Source organism: Haemaphysalis longicornis, unplaced genomic scaffold, assembly GCF_048455015.1.
Source record: "Haemaphysalis longicornis isolate Haplotype H1 unplaced genomic scaffold, Haemaphysalis longicornis Haplotype H1 scaffold_1, whole genome shotgun sequence".
NCBI lineage: Eukaryota > Metazoa > Arthropoda > Arachnida > Ixodida > Ixodidae > Haemaphysalis > Haemaphysalis longicornis.
In genome coordinates this window covers 415,079,835-415,096,470 of record NW_027526203.1, presented here as the reverse complement: position 1 = coordinate 415,096,470, position 16,636 = coordinate 415,079,835, and the positions used below count along the sequence as shown (strand labels likewise).

At 48.4% G+C, this 16,636-nt stretch overlaps 1 protein-coding gene across 1 annotated transcript in view; it reads left to right on the top strand.

Annotated features, from left to right (window-relative positions):
* LOC144155573 (phosphoenolpyruvate carboxykinase, cytosolic [GTP]-like) overlaps positions 1–16,636 on the top strand; it is a 65,534-nt gene that overhangs the window by 18,385 nt on the left and 30,513 nt on the right. The window lies entirely within an intron of this gene.

Genomic DNA, 16,636 nt, shown 5'->3' with positions numbered 1-16,636 from the left:
ACTACGCCCACCGATTTCTGCCGGGTGGTCTTGAGTGCCCACTGCATTTTTTGTTTTCTTTTTGTGGTGAGAAGGTGCATTGAGGTTGCTTGCTAACGTTATTGCGATGCGGGGAATACGTCAAAAACTAGTTGTTCGCTGTACTTGAGTTAGTTCTTGAGCTCAACCATTTGAAAATGGCTGCATTAATTCTGGGAATTCATTAACAGCTTCTAAGCCGAGGTGTAAAGGCTTGGTGAGGAGGAGGGAAAGGGGTTCTTGAGCCGGGGCCCGTTCGCGTGGCGTGTTCGTATTTCCGTTCTGCCTTCGTTTTTCCGTTCTACCTCCCAATACAACCAACATGCCCGCCTCCACAGACCTCCACAGGTCAAAAAGTCCTTAAACAAATCAAGTGGAATCCGTCGGGCGCTGCCCCCCCCTCCCCCCCCCCCCCCCCCCCCCCTTGCCCTCAACAATATTACACGACTTCCGACGCCGCATCAAGATTCACCCGCTACCTAGAAACATGCATCCGGACCGGACTATCATCAAGGAAGACGCGAGGCTAGGGCCGAAGCCCTCAGCAAAAAGTATGGTTCCCTCCCCAAGGTTGCCTACGCGGAGCAGCCCATGGTAGGCGAGCAAAAGCTGCGGTGGAAACGACGAAGACAGACCGGATCGGCGCCACCCTGCAACACGCCACAACACAAGAAGCAGCAGAGGTAGCTGTAACACTAGCTCTGGCACAGCAACCGTCATCTTAACGGATTCTCATCAACTATGCAGAAATTTCTCCTCGGGCTGGGTGGCACAGACGACCCATCGCCTACTGACAACGAAGCAACCGGACAGGAACGTTGAAATTGTGTGGGCACCGGCCCATTCTCCCCTGTAGGGCAACAAATTTGCCCTCAGTAAGGCTCGAAGCATTGTAAGCCAGACTACTACTCGCTGCCCTATCCACGGCTCACTAGAACGCTTGGAGCAGCACTCAGACAACTCCAATCCGACACGTACGTTCCCACATCCAATGCGAACGCACCTCCTGTTCCCTGATCATTCTGAAGCCCAATGCAAGTACGGCGAGCAACCAAACAGAAGCACATGCACTTTTGATGAGCTAAATAACTTATTTAATAAGGAACGCAGCGTTATACAAATGGTGCTTCTTCGTTGGGGCCTGGATGGCGACTGCTCTCCCGCCCTTCGCCGCTCACGTGGCCGGGCAAACTTCGGTTTCAAAAGTCCACCTCGCAGCGAGGATCCCATAGGCCGCATCCGGTCCTACCACCCCTACACTCCTTCCCCCAGAGCAGTGGGAGACGCTGCTGTCCAGCTCCCATCTCGCCAACCAGCTCCTGCCTTACCCATCTCTTTCATCACCCCTTTTCTCCTCTAATCTTTCATCCCCCCTCCTCCCCCTCCCCCCGGACTGGGTTGTATGCCGGTGAGCCCCCAGCTGGGCTCAATAATATCCCCAGTCCATTTCTTTTCCTTTTCCATCGAACCACTTACTACTACTACGGTTGAGAGAGCGGTTGTGGCTAGTGTAGCCGAGACGGCGCTTGGATACTTGTGAAGAGGACACCACTCTCGCGAATCATTGCTCTCAATAAAGAAGTTTTTCTCTCTACACATAAAACTTGGGTTATAAACTTGCGCAAAATTGTCAAATAATGAATCGCATTGGTTTAATTACACAATTCACCCGCACGCAATACTGCGACAAATTCACGTCAGTGTTCCCATCATTAGTGGGGTGCATGTCAAATTACTGACTTCCCGGGCCGTTATATGACGGGGCAAATGCCTTGTGACGCTAAAGGGGCCATGCAGACAAAACACAAGTTGGAATCATTCGAAAGATTGCCCCGTTGGAATCACACTGACATCACTTTTAACATAAACTTCGCTCAAAGAAGCTTTACAATTGGGAAAAAATGGACTGGCCATGCGACTCACTCGCTCATTTCCCGCACTAGAACCTATGATGGAATATGCGCAGCTGTGCGATTGGCTGAGACCGGCGAAGCAAACGCAAGTTAGGCAGAGTGCATGAGCTTCCAGATCGAACTATTTTCGCTAAATGTTATCCATATTAATTTTATAGCAGTAAGAATGACGGGGTAAACAATGGAAGTTACGAAGGTGCACGTAAATATAAAAGCCCCAGTGTGTATTGCTGTCGGTACTGCGTGCACTATGCTTGTTATAGCTGTACAGCAGGCCGGCGCTTTGGGGTTGTCTCGCACGACACTGGCCATTTGGCGTAAGCGACATTGTCTTACGTGACCCTGCTTGTCGAGCATACCAAATGTTTCATGAAACGATTACCGCAACTAAAGCAAGTCAGGTGCGAATACGGCCAGAAAGAAAGCCAAGACCAACAGTGGCTTTGAGCAGTATGGTGGCGCCATCTAGGAGGAGTGACGGTAAACAAGACGTTCCGGAGTCCGCCGCAGACGAAACGGCATCCTTGTTGCGTCTTCGCAGACGTCGGGAAACACGTGATTTGGTGGGAAAATCAAAATTTTAACTTAAATTAATTTCTCAGTAAATAAAGCATCGTTTGCTGCCGGACCAGCGCTCGGGGCACTATAAAAATACCAAATCTTCTGAAATAAAACAAACTTGTATTTTGTTTGCATGGCCCCCTTACAGGAGCCATGAAGAGAAAATACAACGTCGTTTAATTTGAAAGAACTAGGATTCAGTATCTCACTCAGCTCCGTTACAGCCACAAAAGATGTTTTTTAACGAAAAAAAAAACGAAGTATTTAAAAACGTTCAAATTTTGCGCCCAGTGACGTGTTATGAGCAAGAATGACGTCATACGGTCCAACAATAAAACATAATTTTCAGTGCGTTAACTGCACGTTAGCATTCAAGTGATGCGGTCAAATGGAACTAGAGGCCCCATTACAGACGTCCAGTCATGTGTCGTCGCGACAGGTCAGGCGGCCGCCAATCGCACAAACAAGGTTCCGTGACGTCATAGAAAAGTTGCGGGAAATTGGCTAGGGGGTCGCGACTGCTTCACACGTTTTCTTTAATATCCGTTATTTGTTCGAAGATTGCGATGATATTGGTATCATTGTTATCGGCACTAAGCCGTCTTATTAATAAACCCAACTTGTATTTTGTCTTCATGGCTCCTTTAAAGAGCACCCAAAAACGGGCCGTCAGTACACTGACTCGTGTCATTGTGAAGAAAGGAAGTTAGTTATCGCTCCTTAAACCTACCGAAACCCAGCAGGTGTTGGGGCGTTTCAGCATGTAATACCCCATTCCATTAAACGGTGTAGCCATGGGCTCAGTCCTTGTTCCGAGCGATGACGCCCGAACCCTCAGTGCCTCGTGAGGAAACGCCGGCGTGATTTGATTGTTGGTTTTTCAATTTCGACTTTACCCGCCGCGGTGGCTCAGTGGCTAAGGCGTTGCGCTGCTGAGCACGAGGTTGCGGGTTCGATTCCCGGCCGCGGCGGCCGCTTTTCTGATGGAGGCGAAAAGCAAAAACGCCCGTGTGTACGAGATTTCGGCGCAAGTTAAAGATCCCCAGGTGGTCAAAATTAATCCGGAGCCCTCCACTACGGCGCGCCTCATCGCCTGAGTTGCGTCGGCGCGTTAAACCCTACAATCAATCAATCAATTTTTCGACTTCAAAAGCTATCGCGTTGCTGCGAGAGCCACTCACGAGATGTCGCAGCGTCACCGTCGCCCGCAAAGCCGCTCGTAGCGCTCAGCTCTGATCAAAGAGCTTCTACTATATTATTATTTTATTCGCACTGCTTTTCGATTCTGTTGCTCACGCGTTTGCGAGGAACGATTCATTGGCACGTGCGGGGTTATCCCACCACCTGTCTGCCGTCACACACGTCATCGCACCGGCCAGTCGCATGTGGTGGCCGCCTGACGGGCGAATAAACGGCTCATAAAACGGGCGGCTCGCGGAGAACACGTTCCGGGGTACACCCTGCTGCAGTGCTTGTCCATGAGGCGATTCGCTGAGACTTCGCGCCGCCGCAGTCGCGATAAGCGGCTCTCATAGGAGTAATCCCCCAAGGTCACCCGATGTAGACGTCGTCAACAGCGCCGGTGGCGGCGGCTCGGAAGAGTTATCAGGCCCCCCGACGTCAAGGTGACTCCGATGACGTGAGATTTTCGGCCGTGCAGCGCTTATCGCAGGCTGTCTGCCAGACGGCTGCGTTTGCTAGGCTTTGGCGTGTTTCCGTGTGGGAACAGGCGAGCGGACACGTGACCGTCTCGGCCCACGCGATAACCGCTGCCCAAGCACTCGCGCGCCGGCTCTCCCAGATCTCCCGGGCTGCAGCGTCCCTCCCACCGTTGGGGGCATCACCTGTCCCGCGCCACATTGAAATTACGGCTGACGCGCGTCCGTTGTGTCGGGTCACCTTTCCCCGCCGACTGCACGGTCTACCTGTAATCTATGCACGCGAAACTGCATCCGGATTAGCGGCCTGCTCCTTTTTGGTGGGATTGTAACCTTTAGTCTCACTAAAATTCGCGTCTTTGCTGCGAAATTGCATCCGCCCAATGTGGCGGTCGGTTCCTCTGATAAAGATGTTAATGTTCATTTATTTTATACCTGGGAAGAAATGCTACAGAAGAAATGCTGGGAAGAAATGCTATACTATTCGAGACAATAAAAGCGACTAATTTTCTGCTGCTGGGGCAAAGCCTATCCAAGATTTTTTTGTAACTGAAAGAGCTAGCGGAGCGGCAGTGCGCACTACTTCACATTCGCGCCCAGGCTGTTCAGCACTCAAAACCGGCGTCGAAGTACTACGCTGACGTCAGTGATTGCGTCGCAGACCGTTTAGAGACCGTTAGTCGTGATACTAGCAATCGACTACGAGGATTACACCAACATCGACAGCATGCATGAATAGAGTGTTTACTCAAAGTTTGCGTCGGAGTTGCAGTGTAAACGGAAAAGAACAGTGACCGAAACCATTTCACAACGACTGAAGACGGCGTTGATAGTGTGGATTAAAAAGTATTTCATATGGTAGACAACCAGAGTAGTGGTTTCTGCCGCGCGTGTTCCCCTGCGATATTTGAGCAAGTAATCCTTTCAAGTGAATTGTCGTAGTTCTGTGGGTAATTTTCCCAAGTCAACAAATGCTTCGTAATAAAAGGCATCCTATCTAAAGGCAGTAATCAAAGATCAATTGTGCCTGTAATTTTGAGGTAGTTCGCATAACTTGCTTTTCTTGGCGTTGCACCTAGTAACACGGAAATCGACAGTAGCTAGAAGCTTGTAAAAAATAAGATTTTTACGTCTTTCTTGTTTATTTTTTGCTACTATCTTGTGGTATGTGGACTTCAGTCACACCTACACGCCGAGTAAGCCCGAAATTTGCTTGGGGTTTAAGGATTTTATTTTGAAAAAAATTCGGCGTGTTTTTAGGTTTTGTAATTTTTCCGGCGTATGTGTCCACACACTGTGTGCGGGTATTTTTCGGTGGCATTCAGTATCTTGATTCCCGCAGTATCCTTATTTTTTCGTATTCGTGCTTACTCTGTTTACCCCTCTGTTTTTTTTTTTTTTCTTATCACTGGGCTGTTGCAGTACTCGTTGCCTAAGAAGCAATGCATGGCTTCAGAGCAGTACATTCGGAAATACACAGCACATTCGGAAATACACAGCCACCATGCGGAAGCGGACTTTAGTGGTTTGGTTGACTGGGCCTAAGACGTCACTAATGTAAGGTGCAGTAAACGGAATATTTATCGAGTTTAGCGTGCAAAAAGAAAATAAGAAACACGCACGGTCTGGAGGAGAAGGGGATATTGACAAGCAATAATTTTCTCCTAGACAACAAGAACACTTGTATTTTAGCCAATGGTTATCCGGCCAGATTTTGTAACGATGTCTTTCCGGTTCCATTCTTTTGGCCAACGGAAGCCGCGGCGTAAGAACAAGACACCGACGGAGATGACTTGTAACAATGCGGTAACGCATGGGAAATCTTCGCTCCATTTAAACGCCATATGCAAACTTTTTATTGTAAAAAAAAAAGGCTGCGGTTGTAATATAAACACACTGATTCGGTAAAAATTCCTCTTTTACTTGCTATTTTGAGAACAATGGCGAAATTGTTGAGTGCATTGTTAGAAAACCCAGCAGGTCGGCTTTTCCACAACGCTCCGGAATGTCACGAACGCCTTGCGTTGTGTTCCTGTAACGTGCACGGCGCACGTTACAGTTCCCATTTTTCACTCAGATGATAGGGAATTGGTATCTCCGTAGCGCTACGCGAAGCCGACTGAAGGGTGCTTTTTAGAATGTACATACTCTAATTTCGCCATTGTTGTCAGAATACCAACTAAAATTGGGATTGTTTAACTAATCTGACCTTATGTTATCGCTCGTGGTCTACACTTCCGGGGTGTTTGCGCATTGTTATTGGTCCTCTTCGTCAGCGACCCGCTGAATTTTCAATCAATCAATCAATCAATCAATCAATCAATCAATCAATCAATCAATCAATCAATCAATCAATCAATCAATCAATCAATCAATCAATTGTTGTTTGTTGCACTTATGTCCTAGCCAAAAGATGGTAACGGGGAAAAGAACCGTTGCAAAATCTGGCCCCTGAACGCATAGAGTTCTTGTAGCAGCAGCGTTTTAACGATAAGCAGAAAGATCGGAACCGCATTTGCTGCCGGCTCTTCATTTGCGATTGAAACGCCCGCTATTCGTGAGTATCGTAGAGAGCTGATCCGCAAGACGAATTTTAAACTAATTTTGGCACTGGATGCTGTATCCTTAACGTTTTCAAATAATTCGTATTATATTTATCAGTTTTTTTTCCGGCTTCGTCGGAAAGCTCGAACCTTAATCATTAGTTCTGACGATTCATTCATTTATTTACCGGTTTGTTTGCAAACTCATTACTCATTTATATGTTCATAATTTGATATACCATTTAAGCTATCACATGTTTGGAACCCGTCATGAGACATTTCCTGCTGCGGTGTTGCCTTTCATAGCGGTAAACGAATCGTCAGTAAACGCATGAAATGGAGATGGGTCATCATGCATGGTGGACAACATTGACTGGATAGACTGTAAAGCGAGACGGAGGATATTTCCCAGATCACTGTATCTATACTGTTCAGTCATTTTACAATGTGAGGGACGCCACTTTTTTTTATTTAGCGCAAATTAGTCCGTGAAAAGAAATTACGATGGCGTGCCTATGTATAAAAGGCCAAGCATACAGGCAAATTCCGTGCCAGGGCGGAACAAATACTATACCCTAAAAAGTATTCGGAATGCATGTATACGTGTACGAAAAGCCTAAAATACAGATACTCCCTGACGTAACGGGAGGCATCAGCGGTATTTCTGCAAACACAGAAAGGATAAGTATCCGGGAATATTCATGGGAATAGCGATAGTGAAATGCTTTTCCCGATTTAGTTTTATAGTAATGCTATCTAGAGAGCAATCCAAGTTTGGCCGATCAAGCAGATATGGCTAGTCACAAAGTAATATATTGTCAGCATACGTGAAAGCGCCTCGTTGTATGTCGCAAGATCGGTTTTGCCAACGTTGAGGCTGACTTCGAGAACTTTCACTCCACGAAAGTTTTCCCTAAAGCGTCCGTCCGTTCGTTCCGCGAGACTCCCGAACGAGAAAAGTTTTCTACCGCTGCGGGTGAGCACAAGGTCGTATTAAACGAGTAAGTGCCGCCTCGATAGCTGCAACATCTTGGACAGCAGTGATGCCTTGAATAAGATTATCAAGGGACTGGAAGACAATTGATGTGAATTCCATAAGCGTCCCGAACCCGTACGGGCTCGCAGCCGAATAGTGTTGGGCTTTCACTGACGCTTCTCCGTCTTCGGGATGCCTCCCTTTACGACAGTGCGTTTACTTAGGCAACTTCAGAGCGTGCACAACAAGTTTGCTGTCCTCTGGAAGGAAACCAGCCTCCGTAGAACGGAGAGGGGATAGCAAAGCAACGATTCGATTTCGGTGTAAAATACGGCGGAGGGGGGTTGAATGTTCTACTCGCAAACAAAGGGAAGCGGCAAAGGTTTATGCTGACCCACGAGTTCATTTCCGGCGAAAAATGTAACCAGATACTTATATGTGCTGCTGAGTATCGTGATATAATCTACGTAAATGTATTCCGCTGCTGAGGTGCAAACACATTTTTTTCGGAATACGCGAAATTATCGGTATACGTTGCTATCGCGATATTGTATCGCGATACTCGTAATTTTGTGCTTTAACAACAGGGGAGAATGTTCGCAGCAACAACGAAAATATCTCACGTGAGCCACAAACAGCAGATCTGAAAATATAGTTTTGTCGGTGATAACGACGATGAAGATGGAAAAGTTGTTCTACTGACAACTTGACTACAGGCGTGTGTAGTGTGCATCTAATATTTTTTCGTACATTGTTACCATGATAAATGTAAATACAGTAGAATAATGCTATCACGAGAAAAAAAATTTTTTTTTTCTCTGCAATGGACTGGTGAGCGCATAAAGTACGATGACGGCTGATGTGTGTGTTCTTCACACATCACGCACGCACGCACGCACGCGCGCGCGCGCGCGCGCGCGTAGCAGCAATAGGATGCATGAAGCGGTGGCGCATCCGAACACTTTGGCTGGGAGTGGAGGGAAACAGGTGAAAACAAATAAAACAATGAATCGCGCCATGGAGCTCGTTATCATCATTGCACTGGCAGAGTAATAATCGAAGCACAGTACCTGGCCAAAGGAATGTGCCAGACTCACCGAGGGCATCATCATCATCATCACTTCGCTATCTGAATTGTGACCTTCACGTCACCTTGAGGCTGTTGTAACCGCTCTTCGATGTCGTGCACTACCCAATTAAATGGGTACCTTAGTGCAATATCTAGTTATTGCAATGGGAACGGGTCCGTCGACGGCTGCTTACGGTCCACCTATCGACGATTTTCACTCCTCAAGCCCGTACCACATCTATTTCTCAAGTTGTGGTGGTAATTTACCTGCGAATTCAGCGATGCGAGGCTGCTCGTGTGGCAGAACGACCTCTTTTCGTCGCTACGGCAAAATATTTGCGATGACCAGTCTGGCGTGCGGCGTAGTCTGGCCGCACAGTTAGGCAACCTCGCGGTTTCGCCGTCTGCTTGCTAAGCAACCAGGTGGCGTTACTTGTACGCGCTGCGGGGCGGACACAGCGCAGGTAGTGCGGAAACGCTGCTGTCCTTCGTGCGTGTGAGCGCGACGCGGCGTGGTGTTTTTAAAGACGATCGCTCTTGGGCTTCCGAAACACGAAAATCTTGGCTCCCGGTCAAAAGTTGGCAGACTGCTTGGCCAGGAAGTATCTTATATATATAGACAAGGCCTTTTGAACTACTGAAACTGGTGGCATATGTCTCATGCAAGTCAACATTGTTCAGCGCAAAGGAAGCCTCGGGCGAATTTCAGGCAAAATGTACGTTCATAACCAAGAATGCCAACGTTACTTCAATTAAGTACACACTCTGGGTTGTTTTTTACGATATGAAATAATAAAAAAAAACGAAAACTACGCGTTAAGAAACTGTGTCAAAAAGAGGCGGGGTAACTTAAAAGCAAGCACGCAATACTAATTTTAGCTCGTGCTTTTCGAAGACAAACAACAAAAAAAGAATGAAAAGACGCCCGCTGGCCCTGCTGATGGCGCGGGAGCAGTGCGGCGGCGGGAAAATCGTGGTGAACTGAATTGAGCGCACCTCCATCGCGTTCGTCACGGGAAGAGCTTGACGGGCGGGAGGGGCGGTAACCTGTCAGGGGCAGCACAAGGCTGACGACATTCATAGCGAAGCTAAGAGATGCGCGGTCAAATCCTAATGCGTGTTGTATCCGCGAAATCGAAAAGATGCCCCTAGAGCCACTGAATGTGCAGTTTAGTTGGCTCTAAGAACACCCGTTTTGAAGATTGTCATAACACTGGGATGCTGACTCTAAACAGGCAGAAGCAGCCAGCCAGCCTGGTTGCTTGCTGCGATTTTCATGAAATCACAGTTAAACGAAGTTAATAATCAATACAGGGAAAGGCTGCAGTAACTTTCTTCCTTCGTCGCAACGGCACACTCGTTTACGTCTTGAAAAAACGTGTTTATGAAATGCGACAACCGCAACATTCGCAGGTAGCGTAGATGGCAATGCGAATAGTGATATTCACTGCACATATGTCGCAAAGAAATAAACGCACCATGCAGTGTACGACCTTCAAACGTCAGCGTTTTGAGGTTCCACTTCACGGTCTGGGGATTACCGTCTCAATGCACGCTCTTCTTTCGTTCGGGTTTCCGAGACGAGGTTCGGCCAGCGGTATGTATCCCCTGCTGGTATCCCTTCGTTCGCGCTCCTCAAACTGGCGCCCGCCGTCGCATCGCCGTAATGCCGTAAGCGAGTGTCAGACCTCTTGCTTGTCTGACAAATTTTAGCAGCCAGCGAGACGGAAGGTCCAAAGAGCTCTGAATCACTAACTAGATTGAAGAGCCAACGAGGCTCAATGCCAGCTGTTAAACCTTTCGTCTCTTTTGGATGTTTGGCCTCGTTGGGCATTCAGGCACATGATCGAGTGCAATAACTAGATTGGAAGGATCGTTGATTGATTGTGGGGTTTACACAGGCGATGAAGCGATTTACACGGGTAATGAGGCGCGCCGTAGTGGAGGGCTTCGGATTAATTCTGACCACCTGGGGATCTTTAACGTGCGCCCAAATCTCAAACACACGGGCGTTTTCGCATTTCGCCTCCATCAGAAGGCAGGATTGTCGTTACACGAAATCAAAGTGGTGCAGAGCAATAGGCCCTAGTTCAACAGAAAACAGATACGCAAAGCTTTTTTGACACAACGTTAAATGCGTGTATAGCGAACATAGAGAAACAAACAATGCACGGTAGCAGCAAGATGGTGCTGTCGTCAGTATAACGTAAGTTTAATCCCAAGTATTTAAGCAACAAATTTCACTTGCTAGCTCACTGGCTGGCCACCTTGGTCTATATAAAAAAATCTGCAAAAACACGAATTATTGGTGAAAATAGTCGCCGAGAAAAAAATTGGTGGGTGATCGCGGCGACATGACGCGACACCCACGCGAGGTCGAACAGAAGCTAATGTCACGGGAGCTTTTATAGCTGAACGCATCGTCGCAAGATGGTGCTGTCGTCAGTTTACCGTATGTTTAATCCCAAGTATTCAAGCAACAAATTTCACTTGCTAGCTCACTGGCTGGCCACCTTGGTCTATATAAAAAAATCTGCAAAAACACGAATTATTGGTGAAAATAGTCGCCGAGACAAAAATTGGTGGGTGATCGCGGCGACATGACGCGACACCCACGCGAGGTATGTCACGGGAGCTTTTATAGCTGAACGCATCGTCACCTCTGATACCGCAGTTGGTTTAAGCATGCACGTCTGGAGAACGGTAGCACTTGATGCGAAGAAAGTTGTGTAAATGTCATATGATCGGCTTTTGCTAAATATTCGATATAACAGGCTTTGGGAAATCAAATTATGTACTATCAACGAATTACCCAACAGCTGGCTATGTCAGCTCGCATCATGTCGCCGTGATTGCCCCACAATTTTTGTATTAGGCGTCTGTCATATATGCAGCTTCGCTGCGTCAACTTCGGGGGGTCAGCTTCGCCGCATTGCGCGTGAGTGCACAGTGAAGCACGCTTGGGGTTCTTGGCACGTCGACACGAAATCTGGCCGCGGCTTTCCATTCCGTCTGCCGTACAGAAGCAACCCAGCCAACCCCCCTAGGGCAGCTGTCGTTTTAAAAAGGAGGGGGGGGGGAGGGGGGGGGGCGCTGATTTGCGGTTGAGAAAAACTGAAAAATTGAAGGCTGCGAGAAATATTGTGCGGCTATTGCACGTCTCCAGGGCGGTTGCATTTAAAGGCCGATCCACACGGCGGACCAAAGCGATTATTTGGACCGCGGTCCGCGCATCACGTGACAGGACGTCACCAGTTCGCGCGGGCCGCCGTTGGACCGCGCAGGACCGCGGCCCTCGCGGTCCAAATATTCGCCGAGGCTTTTCGGTCCGCGGTCTCACGGCGGACCGCGACATCAATCAGCGTGGTCTGACAGCTCCCGCGCCGCTAAGCCGAAATAAATGTTCCATGCTTATGGCGTAATTGTGGCAGCCAGTCGTGATGCAATACGCTTTGGATCAGCTGTACTAGAAGAGAAGCAAGTACTATGTGTCGCAACCAACCGCCCGGATTAATAACTCCGTTTCTACAACTGCAAGACCGCCGACTGTTGCAGCGCTGTACCTGGGTGGGCAGCTGTCTGAAATATTCCTTCCGGTTCGCACGCACTTCTTGCACGCAATACCTCTATTTGGGCCTTTTAGTATACTACCAACCTGAAATACGGCGATTGTTGAAGGTTAAATATCGGTGACCTTGATTTGATTGTTTTCGGCACCGCTTCGTCCCGGGGTGATATCACGCGATACGTCTTCATCATACTATCCTACTAAACACGTGGTCGTCTCATTCCGACTCTGCGTTTTCGTAACATTTTTATTATAAAGGACTCTGCGTGCCAACGTCTTTCATTATCAAACGGTATCCACCGTTGCCGCCGAAAGATGAGTAACTGCGGCAAACGCTGGTGTTGCGTTAGTTGTAAACACGCGCGTGTTTGGGGCACAACGGAGCCAGACAAGCTCGCTTCCAATTCCGCTTAATCGCGGAGATTTTTTCGCCGGCAGTCGGTAAAGCAAATACATAGCTGGGTTGTAAGAGAAGCTTATCACTGTTGCATTTGAGGCAGCTTCTGGTGAACGAAACAAAAAACATATTTTGAACTGACGCCCCCCCCCCCCCCCCCTCCCTCCCTCCCTCCTGCTCCTCCTCCTCCTCCACCTTCCGGGCGATAAAAGAGAACCTTCCGTATGTGCTCAGCATATTCCAGTGTCTACTGGGGGCCTACCAGTGTGTTTGGAGGCACGGAACTTAGTTCCTCGCCGGAGCACTGGGATGTCATCCCTTACGTTTCATACAACTCGCGTGGCCAGACGTATCTGCTAGTAATTCTGTCTTGACAAGTTTGAGTGCGCACTTAGTGTTTCGAACGATAAAGCAAATGTGATCTGGTTCTGTTCTTTACCTAAATGGCGTGCTCCCGCAGTCTTTATTACTACATCGGCCGATGTAGTACTTGCCACATGTCAACGCAATCTCGTGAGCAACCTCTATTGTACATTCCTCTATTGTACATTTAACAAAGGGTTTTTCACAGTTCTTGTCACGTTCGGTGTGCAACTTCTTATCGGGAGCAATCCGAGAACAAAGCGTATCAGTGGCGCGGGAAACACAACCGGCACATGGTATCTGGAGGCAATCTCTTTAGAGTTGTGCGCGACCCGGTGCGAGTGGGGTATATGACCTCTGGCCGGGTTTCTTTTCGCGAACGGTCTGCGGTAGCGTGTGGCAAATCAGCCTTGATTCTCTTGAAGATAAGTTTTTGTCACAGCATTGTCGATCAAGCGTGGCAAGCCCGTGGTTCGAATACTGGGCATCTGTGGTCAAAACATTTCCATCGCAAGTTCACACGACTTTCTTGGGAAAAGAGGAGGTACAGGGCAGCGACTTGTGATGCAGACTCCTTGAGGCTTCTCGCGACAGCAGAGCCAGAGCTTGTGTATTCATGCGAAACTAGTTTTGAATATTTGCACGCGGGATTCAACTGCTGGGCCTCACATGAGAAGCCCGTTATCTTGAGTAAAATCATGGTGCGAATGGCGTTGAATCCATATATTACGGAAAAAAAAAGAAAACTGAATTTAGGTCGAAAACGGCAAGCGGTGGTTCCTGTCGTCCTAGTTACGGAGTATGCGTGGAAGACGGGCGTTTGAGCCTAGGGCAGGGGCTGTCTACACGCAGCGGTCTCGCTGCGCTGATGAAACAGGCCCTCAGGCGCAGACGAGTGCGGATAACCACAACACCAGCGCGCACTACTGCATCAGTCTACTTCCCCTTGACAGCTTGTCTTCGGACTCGAATGTATGTTGCGACAAAAGCACGAACAAAACAGTGGTGAGGTTCTGCAATGGAAGACGTGCCTTGAGTTTAACGAAACAAAGTACTATGCGCAACCGGTGTTGCCAATTCTCCTACTGATATATTCCTAAATCTGGTCACTTGCACACAGGAAAAAGAGGGAAACTATTAGAAGAAATCAGAGAGGTCTGCCGGCATGTCGTCGCCTACATGCTACTCTATGGGGATGGAGACTGAAGTTAAATTTGGGAGTGTTCTGCCTTCAGCTAAGCAAAACAAAGGGCTGCTTGACTGTAGGCTGCCAATCTAAGCCCCGGCCGTCAGCGCTTCAATCCTGTTTATTCCTTATTCGATACTTGCACTTATATTTTATGTTCTTAATTGTGGGACTACGCGCAGCGGATTCCGTATGTGCGTAGTTCATAACTCTTCGCGGGGCGATTCTGTGTGTGCACCTCCAATGCTTCGCCACCGGGCAGCTCACTTCTTAATAATTCCCGATGATCGCGTGTCCTAGACACTTCTGTACACGATAGTAACTGGGTTACACGATAGTAACTACTACGGCAGCTACCACTGAATTGCCGTTGTTTCTAGATTTCCTTGGTATATGTTTGTATTGTTTTGTTCCTCAATACAGCCCGGGGAATGCGCGTGGGGCAAACACGAAATTAATTCTTACTTGGGGCACCCCACTGAGCGGACGTTTAGCTTGAGTTGGTGTGGTCGGGTTTCTCTCGGGTTCCCGTTATTCTTGGCTGAAAAACAAAAACGCACACGCGCAAAAAAAGCAACACTGGGACAGAGAAAGCGCCTAAAGAAAATTAGGAGGTAGCCCAGACCGGCGTGGTCACGCCTAGCTGACAACCTCCTGGTTAACATTCAGTCTAAAATGTAGGAGCCGTCTTCGTGCTCAACGCGCGTGTTGTTGTAGCCGGTATGTAAGGGTTCACAGTGGGGGGAGTGAGAGTGCGAGGTTTACTGCTTTTTGCATTTGAATTTTCATTTTTCATTAGTTTAAAAAAGAACACGCAAAACTCCGAGGAGCAGAGCGTTAGTTAACAGAGCAAGGGATAAAAAAAAAAACGCACAAGGTAGTGCAACTTCAAAGCAGAGAAGAAAAAAAATCGCATTTTATTTTGTTACAGGACGTGAAACAAACGAAAACAAATCTGAGAAAATGAGTTTTGATGACCGTTGCGCGAGCCGAAAGGTTTTATGATGCTCGAAAGGAGTTGCGGAGAAGCGCGGAGGAAGGAGTCGGATATTGCGGTTGGAGGCGTACCCTGATAACGGTGGCAGCTGCGAACGCGTGGCGCGACGCGGTGTGCTGTTCGATAGCTAGCGTATACTGATGCGCGCACTGTTTGAACGAAGCACTGCAATATCGCCGGTCGCTTGATTGCCGGTCGCTTGAATTCGCGGCGTTTTCCTTGAAGCATTCGAGGAAAAAATTGCATGTGCTCTCTCTCTCTCTCTCTCTCTCTCTCTCTCTCTCTCTCTCTCTCTCTCTCTCTCTCTCTCTCTCTCTCTCTGTCTCTCTCTCTCTCTCTCTCTCTCTCTGGTGTTTCTTGTGACGCTCCGCATTTTAATTTGAAACGATTTTAAATGCAGAGCATTTCTTAGCCTCGCCTCTTCCTGCGTCGGACGGCGTCCACAGCTTCGCGTCCGCAGCTGGTGCGCCTCTCCTCCTTCCCTCCTCTCTCTCAACAGCAGCTGGCGCGCGCATGCGTCGTAGTCAGCCCGTTCGCTCCGTCGCGGTCTCGGCGTAACAGGTGCGTGATAGCAGCGCGGTGGGGCGTGGAAGGGCGAGCGCTGCTTGCGCATGCTCGCTCTCCCCCCCGTACTGCTCTCCCTCTACTGCGCGCGCTGCAAATATAGTGTCTAGCGGTCGCTCGTGCTTCAGTCACTGCGTTGCTCCTTCCTTCCTTGGTTGACGCTCGCTCCCACGTTTACTCGTGTCTGCTACTCCAGCATCACGGAAGAAGCGATGGAAGCAACACTGCCTTCAACCAGTACTGAGGCCCCAATGCTCCGCATTTACTCGTGTTCCCCTCGCGGGAAGGCGTGGGATTTTTTTTTTTAACGATTCAGTCTCGACAATTTTTAATGCGAAGTATTCCTACCTACTAATCCCGATTTCAGTGGCCTGGCTGGCTGGCATTCTAGCCTCCTATAATCGGCCCGCCTGTAAAGGGTACTCCATAGCATAAGCGCTGTTATGGCGGTGAAACAAACTTTAGCGTTAATGTGAAGGTGGGCAGCTAAGGTTTTTAGGTACCTATACTTGAAAAGCGTGGACACGCAGTGGTTAAGAAAGACTAGAAGGCTAACGATGAAATACGGAAAGAACAGTGGGGAATCCAAAACAGCCAAGGTAACCAAAAAAGAGGCAAGGCAGATTGAAACGAATAAATGGAGGGAAAAAATGGAAGCTAAAACATCGTTAGAGATGTACAGGGCTGAGAAGATGAACATCAGAAAGGAAAATTTCTACGATAATTCCCAGGGCAGTGCTTTGCTTTTTGAGGCTAGAGCAGGTTGCCTGCCAACTAAGAGTTTTGTGAGGAAGTATTCACAAAATGATGGGGTATGTGTGGT